The sequence below is a fragment of the Solanum pennellii genome, chromosome 4 (genome assembly GCF_001406875.1).
Source record: "Solanum pennellii chromosome 4, SPENNV200".
Classification (NCBI taxonomy): Eukaryota; Viridiplantae; Streptophyta; class Magnoliopsida; order Solanales; family Solanaceae; genus Solanum; species Solanum pennellii.
In genome coordinates, this window is record NC_028640.1 from 39,051,649 (window position 1) to 39,061,060 (window position 9,412).

Sequence of the window (9,412 nt, forward strand, 5' to 3'; positions counted from 1 at the left end):
GCACATCGTGAAGTATCCCTATAGGCCTTTTCACTGTTCGATCTGCCATCAGTAGCCACATCACAGTGGGCTTTGGGTCACTCAAACCCAACTTCTTGTAAATCGAGAGGGGCATGAGATTTATGCTTGCCCCCAGATCACATAATGCTTTCGAAAAATGTAATGACCCGACTGTACAAGGAATAGTGAACGCACCCGGATCTTCTTTCTTTTGTGCGAGAGATCTTTGTAGCAATAGCACTACAATGTTGCATTCTATCATCATCCTCGAAAGTGACCGATCTTTTCTTTGTAACCAGATCTTTCATAAACTTGGCATAACCGGACATTTGTTCTAGAGCTTCTACCACAGGAACATTGATAGAAAGCTGCTTCAGCATTGTTATAAAACGCCATATTTACCATCCTCGGTCTTTTTCACTAATCTCTAAGGAAAGGAGGGTGGTGGTCAAGGAATGGGAATTACCTTCATAGGGACTTCTGCATCTTTTCCAGTGTTATCTTCTGCTTCATCACTACCCTCTACCACCTTATCATTATCCTTTCTCACCTTTTCCTCATTAAACGGCATACGTGGGTCAATGGTTTGCTTACCACCCCGAGTAGTGATTGCCATACAGTGTGCATCATTTTTTGGATTTTGGACAGTGTTTCTAGGAAGAGTGCCTGGTTGCCGTGTGTTCACAGTCGCAGATAATTGGGCCATTTGCAACTCGATTTGCTTAATCGATATTGCATGTGTATCGACTTTTTGCCCAATACCCGCTAAATCACTCGTTAACTCTTTAATGTGCTCATCACTAGCATCTAACCTCCTCATCATTTTGTTCAACATATCCTCAACTCGCGCCATACTATCTCCACCATCCCTAGGAGTAACATCACGATTTTGAGGAGGGACATAGGGCCCATTCCTATCATTTCTTTTACCGTAGTTACCCCTGTTAAAGTTGTTGTCGCGGTTGTAGTTTCCATCTCGGGCATAATGACCCTCACGGTTATAGTTACCATAGTTCCGACCTTGGTTCCCTTGACCTCGGCGCCAATTCTCCTGATTAGAGCCTTGGGCACTTGGTCGGAAACTCCCCGTCTGCTCATTTACCGCATAGGAATCCTCCACATAATAGCATTCATCAATAAGTAGTGGTGGTTTAGACAAGTAGTTAACTGCATTTATCTTTTATGCACCCCCCCGTGATATGTTTTAGTACCAACCCAAGCTCAGTTCTCATCTGAGCCATTTCTTCACGAATCTCATCTGTGGATGGGTTGTGAGTGGCCTGAACTGCGAAGGTATTTCTCCCGGTATCTGACTTCCTAGTACTCCAAGCTTTATTNGGAGATTTTCTCTAATTTTTCGGCAATCTCAGCATAAGGACATTCCCCATAAGATCCACCTGCTATAGTGTGCAACACCGCTTTGTTATTATCATCCTGTCCCCGATAGAAGTATTCCTTCAGTGACTCGTCATCTATACGGTGATTTGGGACACTTCTCAAGAACGAGGTGAATCTATCCCAAGAACTACTAACTGACTCTCCTGGTAGTGCCACAAAGTTGTTCACTCTGTCTTTGTTGTTTAGGTTCTTGGAGACCGAATAGTAGTGTGCTAAGAAAACATCCCTTAGTTGGTTCGATGTAAAAATTGAGTTGTACGGGAGCTCAGTGAACCAAATAGCAGCCTCTCCCGTCAGTGCGAGAGGAAACACTCTGAGCCCTATTACATCCAAGTCCAAGTCAGGCCACCCTACACAGCTTTTACACACTGCCCTAAACTCAGCTATATGGGCATGTGGATCCTCAAAAGGTAGCCCTGAAAACAAACCTCTGGCCGTGAGCATTTGCATCAGGCTACTAGTTACCACAAAGGTGTGGCCTGGTGGTAGCGGGGGCAAGACAAGTGGCCCATCGGAGTCTGCTATATTGTCATAGCCTCTGTAGTATTCTTGGGGCGTGGAGCAGGATTTTGTCCCCTCTGTTGTTGTTCACACGGAGCATCGGGTAACAAGTGACCATGAACATCAACCTGAGCTGGGATGTTCTGGTTTGTATCATCATCATTGATTCCCAAGTTTCGATTCATGTTACGTAGTGAACGCTCTAATTCGTGATCGTAGGGAAACAAGGGTTCTCTTCCTCTCCGTGTATTTGGCATACAAGGAAGATGGTTCTACAAGAATCAAAAACAATAAAACAAGTAAAATCAAGAAAATATCAACTAAACTATAGTAATAAGTTTAAATTAATCTAAAAGCTACTTTCCCCGGCAGCGGCGCCAAAATTTGATACGCTCAAACTTACTTCTCAAATAAGAAGTAAAGCGGTCGTGTCAAGTAAATAACCCAACTAGTGAGGTTGGGATCGTTCCCCCGAGGAAAATAGTTTAGACTTAACTTCAATCTATTATTACTATTGTTTAATCAATTACTTCCTTGGAAAGCAAAAATGATAAAAGGGGGGTTTTCTATTTCTGAATAAATGAAAATAACTAGCAAAATTTACGGAGACACTTAACAGCTTCGAATGTTGGAGTTTAATCAATTAATAAAAGTAACTAGGTTTACGTGTTCCCCACAGGTTCATAACTTGATAATTCTAACTATAACAATTATAACAATTCTTTCCTAGTATCTTGCATGCAAAGTGATAAGTTATGTATTTCTAAATCCTTGGTCCGGCATCTAGAAAATTTCACTCCGCACCTTGGTCCGGCTACGTGTGTTGCTATACTAACCCGTATCTTTACCTCATATTAAGCATCGTATTTGATATTTGACTAAGTTATTACCTCGTACCAATCAATACTAGCCTATTAGATAGTATACACTAAATCTATGTTGATAATTCTTTTCCTTTTATCTAACTCCTTGGACAGGCAAGTAGCATTAAGGTGAGTTCTAACGTTGGCCATCCGTTAAAAAGACTTCTAAGCGAAAGAATTATCAATACATGCAAGACACTATTCTAGAATTGTTATTTTAGTTAGGTTTTACCTCATTATTTGCCTATGGTTCCCACAACCCTAGTTATGGAGTTTAGTTACCCATAGTCATAATCACAATATTCAAATATATGATATAAGAATTCATGTACTTACTTCAATGAGAAAGAGTAAAATCCGAAAGTTCGCTTGATTAATCAACAAAAATCACCAACAATCAATTACAAGAATCTCAAAATAATCAAGAATCTCACAACAGGTCTAAAAATAATCAAGAGTCTAACAATAATCAAGGGCCTAACCAAATAATCCAGAGTCTAACCTCAAAAACGAGGTTTTTCGAACTATTTATAAAAAATAAAAACCTAATTAAACAAGGACTCTATTTGCTGGAAATCTGTCAAAACGCGGCTGGGTCGACGGACCTCGCGACGGATCGTCGTGGTCACGACGGACCGCCATGGACTCCGTCGTCCCATACTTGTGCAATTTCTTCTGCTGATCTCTTCATTACTCTCGACGGCAGGTATGATGGATTTTCAAAGTCACAACGGTCCGTCGAGGGTCTCCGTTCCAAAACACTTGAACTCTTGGAATTTGGGTACTGGGACTACTTCTCTGAACTTCATGACGAACCAGCAGGACGGACCGTCATGGCTATGACAGTCCGTCACGCACTCCGTAACCCCACACTTGGTCAGACTTCCCCATCTTCCTTCAGCAGCTGCACTGCGATGCCACCTACGGACCGTCACGGGCACGACGGACCGTCACAAGCTCCGTAGGTGGTGATTTTCTGTATTTCTTGCTCAAAAACCTCCGCATTCATCTTTTAGACAGATTTCCTGCAAAAAAAGAGAAACTTATATAAGAATCAGCACAAAAAGACTTTTGGACACACTAAACTTAAGGAAAAAGTATGGGATAATGCACAAGTACCCCCTCAACCTATGGCCGAAATCTCAGAGACACACTTATACTATACTAAGGTCCTATTACCCCCCTAAACTTATTTTATTAATAATTTTCTACCCCTTTTCGGCCTACGTGGCACTATCTTATGGGCCCAACGCTGGTTGACTTTTTCTTTCAAGCTAGTGCCACGTAGGTCGAAAAGGGGTAGAAAATTACTTATAAAGTAAGTTCAGGGGGGTAATAGGACCTTAGTATAGTATAAGTGTGTCTCTCGGATTTCGGGCATAGGTTGAGGGGGTACTTGTACATTTTCCCAAAAAGTATTAATAATGCTGTGAAACCACGGTATATCAGTTGTATGGAGTGCCCTTGTCCATTATCTCTGATCATGGCACCCTATTTACTTCTCAATTTTGGAAGCCTTTCCAAAAGAGATCTTAGTACCCTTGTGAAGCTTAGTATGGCCTTTCATCCTCAAGCCGACGAGCAAGGAGAGCATACCATCCAAACTTTGGAAGGTATGTTGAGAGATTATATGATTGACTTTAAGGGTGACTGAGTTGATCATTTTCCTTTAATTGAGTTTGCGTACAATAATAGCTATCATAAAGTATTGATATGGCTCTATTTGAAGATCTGTAGGGCAGGAGGAGTAGATCCACAGGCTGGTTTGAAGTTGGTGAAGTTTGTTTGATATATTCTTTGTTGGTATAGGAGGCTATAGAGAATGTTCGTCTTATCAGAGAAATTTTAAAAATAGCTCAAAGTTGAAAAAACTTCTATGCCAATGTTAGAATAAGGGATCTTGACTTTGTTGTTGATGATTGTATTTACATGAAGATTTCACCTATGAAAGGTAACGTGATGTTTGGTAAGAAAGGAAAACTTATTATCCATTATATTGGTCCTTATAAAGTGTTGGGGTAGATAGGCAAGGTGGCTTATGAATTAGACTTTTCTTCTAATTTATCATAGGTGCATTCAGTATTCCATGTATCTTTATTGAAGAAATGCATCGGTGATCCCAACATCTATACTTCCATTAAAGAGTCTTGGTATAAGGGAAATCCTTTCTTATGAAGAAGTTCCACTTTATAACTTGGACCGGAAAGTTAGAAAGTTGAGGAATAAAGAGGTTGCATCATTAATGGTGTTGTGGAGGAATCATATGGTTGAGGGTGCTATTTGGGATACCGAGGCCAATACGATGTCCCTATATCCTCATATCATATTTTCCCATCCTACTGTAACTTGAGGTATTTAGCTTGTCATGGTTCATTCTTTTAGATTCACGTGTCTAAGTCATTTTTATGCTTCCATTTGCATCAACGTATGTTTTAGAAAATGATGTTTTGAGTATGTTTTAGCTTGGAGTCGATTGTCCTCCTTGGTTACGTGCATTTATACTATTGCGCTCATGTTGGGTTGGTACATCTCTTTCCCCTACTCTTTCATCCTAGCTTGCTTTTCGTTCGAGGATGAATGTTCTCAAGGGGAGATGTTGTAATACCTAGATTTCTAAAAGGGAAAAGATAGCATGAATATTTCCTATCGATTTAGGTCTACGAGACTAGTTTACAGTTTATAGAACTTTCTATGAATCCTTGACCACTCTTGTAGAAAGGGAGAAAATATTTTTTTGAGAAATCAAGTTGTTGAACTTTTCTACAGTAGAACATGATGGCGTTCAAGTTATCTACGAGTCGTAGGTAGGTTTAGTACGAAGATTATACACTTCGTGAAATTTTGATGTTATAGTTGATTTCTATGGTTGGGGTCTACGGGCCGTAGAAAGTTGAACAGGCTAAAGATAGGACTCCCAAAAAGTTGGTTGAATTTCTAAGGCTTCTGAAGTTCTTCACGGTTTACCATAAGTCCAAACCGTAGAAGGGTTAGACGGTTATTTTAAGGTATTTTAGAGTCTTTTATCGAAGTGTTTAATGCCTAAACTAAGTTTTTTTGGTCCTAATCTAAGCCCTATAAAAGTATTTTAGGTCCTAAGTCTACCCATTCTAAAATCATTCTCCTAAAATCCAAATTTCCTCTAGGTTCCTTCCCACATTTCCCTCTTAAAATAAAGAAGAAGAAGTTAGGGTTTCAACTAAGGATATCCAATTCATCATAGTGTTGGTATGTTATTATTCACTTATGGAGTCCTTTCCTCCATAGATTCCTAAAATTATCCAATTTTACAAGTTAAATTTTCAATTAAAAGTTCGGATTTTATTCAATCTTCATGGGTTCTTTTCAATTATGATTCATTAGTTGTTTTATATCTTTCAATACAAAAATTGAAGTAATTACACATTTTAAAGTTGAATTCATATGAACCCATGCATGATCCATGACTTTTGATTATGAACACATGATAAAATTTATGAACTATGAATCTATGAAGATATATGTGTTTTTTATGAGATTGATGTATATCACTTGATGCTTTTTTTAGATGAAAGTATCAATGAAAATGGTGAAAGTATTTCTCATATAATGCCGTTGTAGGTTGTCTTAGCTAGTGGATCCATGTAAACTACAAGTTTAAGGTTATTGTCTTGCCAAGCACTTACATCTCTTTTCGGTGTTTGAGACACCATATTCCATGTTTTAGCACACATGGTCTATGTCGGTTAATGGTAAATATCGCACAATAATGAACTATGGTTACCTTCAAAGTATCTCATAAAGTGTTCTATATATGTTAAGTTTGCATTGACCATGATTATAACTTAGTTTTATAACCTCTTATCATATGTCTTAGCTTGGTCATTGCATTTCTTGTAAAGCCCGTTTGTAGAATGATTTCATACATTTTATGCATTTGTTGTCATACTTAGTATATTCCATATACTAAATCATACTTGAGCCTACATTGTTTCGCTATTATAGGGATCACGCTCCTACCCCGCACTTGTGGCTAGTTGATCTTTCTCTTGACACTAGAAGACTAATGAGACCTCATGTTCCAAGAACCAACACACCTTTATTGCTTTCTTTTTTCAGTTTTCAAACATCTATACGTGGTGTAAAGGTTACGTCTCAACCACTTTCTTTTGATGTAATAGATGATTTTTTATGCTATGTTCGACTTCCGTTATGCCAAACTCTTTCCTTTATATGAGATCCTTACTTTTGAAATCTTTATTTCTATCATCTTAAATAATGTATTGTAAGTGGCTTGTTTAAAGCCTTTGGGGATTCTAAATGCCATGTTACCCTAGGGTATACTTTGGATTGTGACAGAGATATGTCCACCATTGACTCGGATATCACGCATGATATGCTAATAATTTGCATGAGTATTATGATTAGTATGGGAATATTCATTTATGGTTGACTTGGATAACACATCAATAGATAGTAACGGTTGGCGCGGGTACCACGCCTTTTACACTAATAGTTTGTTCGTGGGTTCCATGAGAGAACTGTATTTACCTTTTTGTGACATGATGGTTACATGTTTGGTTCCGTAAGAGGACTGAATTCATGTATCACGTCATATTTATTGCATCTTAGTCCTTGAGGAGCTGCGTTCGTTATTTAAAATTGTTGGGATAGTCCTTTGATAGACTAAGGGTGCATACTGTAGGTTTGGGTTATTCTAATATTGTGCTAATCAATTATGGTTTATTGTAATGTTGTAGGTCACGTTAATTGTTAATGTTAAGTTTGGGTAAAGACTGATAGTCAAAGTTATGTTTCTGATAGTGGTTAGAATTGTGTGCTATCTTTTTCGCCAAATGAGCTAAGGATTAGAAGTTGATATAAGAGCTTTTATAACAAAAGAAAAAAACGGATACTTATAAAAATAAAATTATTTTCACTATTTTAGGTTGTTCACGCTTTATGAGAGAGTGCATAAGTTTACTCTTTATGATAGATGGACAAAAAATGATATAATAATGCAAGCTAAAAATTATTTAGAGGGAGATAGTAAAACCTTCTCAAATTTCTAGTGTATTCTCGAATTCAGACTTAAAAACTTTTGTGAGAAAATAGTCAATTGTCCCCCTAATCTATAATCAGATTCTCAATTACAAACTCATATTTTACGGAAATCCTATTACCTCACTGGACTATTCTAAAGTAGAATAAGTCTACCCTTAAGCGCTGACAAGGCACAGAGAGCTTGTTCACTCTCTTAAAGACATGTGAAAGTCATGTGACTTAAAAAAAAATATTTTAACATTTTGTTAAATATAATTTTTTAACTTTTCCCATTTATTTTATTTTCTTTACTTTTTATTTTTCCTTTATCCCCACCCCCCCCCCTTCTCTCTCTTCATCATCAACACTTCTCTACTTGTACATTTCCTCCACCATCATCACCAAAGTAGCCCCATCTCCTCACTCTTTTTCTAATGCTTTTTCATAATCAATCTCACTATTACTCACAATCATTAATTGTACAGATCACCATCAATATTACCAAATAATCATTAAATTATTATTTATGTAGTCAAAAAATTAGATAGTCAATTATTTTTNCTTCTCTCGCTCATCATCAACACTTCTCTACTTGTACATTTCCTCCACCATCATCACCAAAGTAGCCCCATCTCCTCACTCTTTTTCTAATGCTTTTTCATAATCAATCTCACTATTACTCACAATCATTAATTGTACAGATCACCATCAATATTACCAAATAATCATTAAATTATTATTTATGTAGTCAAAAAATTAGATAGTCAATTATTTTTTTGCTCATTTAAAATTTATCAACCTTGAAATCTTATTTTTAGTCTCTATTATCGTCTGATAATGGAATATAAACTACTAACAATAAGAATTTTCCAAACTTGAGCAGCAACTATCAGTTAATTCTACTCAACTCCAAAAATCATGATTTCTTCGAGTGTGAAACTTAGAAGATGTAAATCCTCCACCATTCAAAAAAGAAATCAAAAGGGTATTTTCATACTCAATTCTAAGACGATTGACAAAAGAATTTCAAATTTGAATTGGTGTTAAAATTGTGGAATTTGAGTGGAAGAGCTGAAAAGGGTTATCTAAATAGTTAATAAAGTTGTGGCGTTGCTGCAAATGAATATTGATATTTAATTTTGTGGGTTATGGAAGGTGGAGGTAGAGTGACTAGAGAGGAATGGGTGGAGAGAAAAATTTCCTTTGGATAGTTATAGTGAAAGAAATTAATGCACTAGCTTAGGATAAATGAAGAGTGGACAAGATAACTATAAAGAACAACAATTATGTTTTTTATTATATTTAGATATATATGATATTTGACTATTGGAAGATGCGTGGTGCTCACTTCATGGAAAGGATTTGGCTGTCTAGTTTTAAGGTTGTATTACATTCTACTTTAAGATAATCCAAGATAGTAATAAGACCTCGGTGAAATATAAATATATAGTCGAAAATCTAACTATAGATTAAAGGGAAATTTGACCATTTTCTCAAGTTTTTTTCTAAATCAATAAAGGACCACTAAAAGCATCTTCACATATACCGTCAAAGGTGGGCTCACCCTCTAGATGTGGTGCAGGTTCACCCATTGACTTCGAAAAAAAATCATGTATATATATATATATATA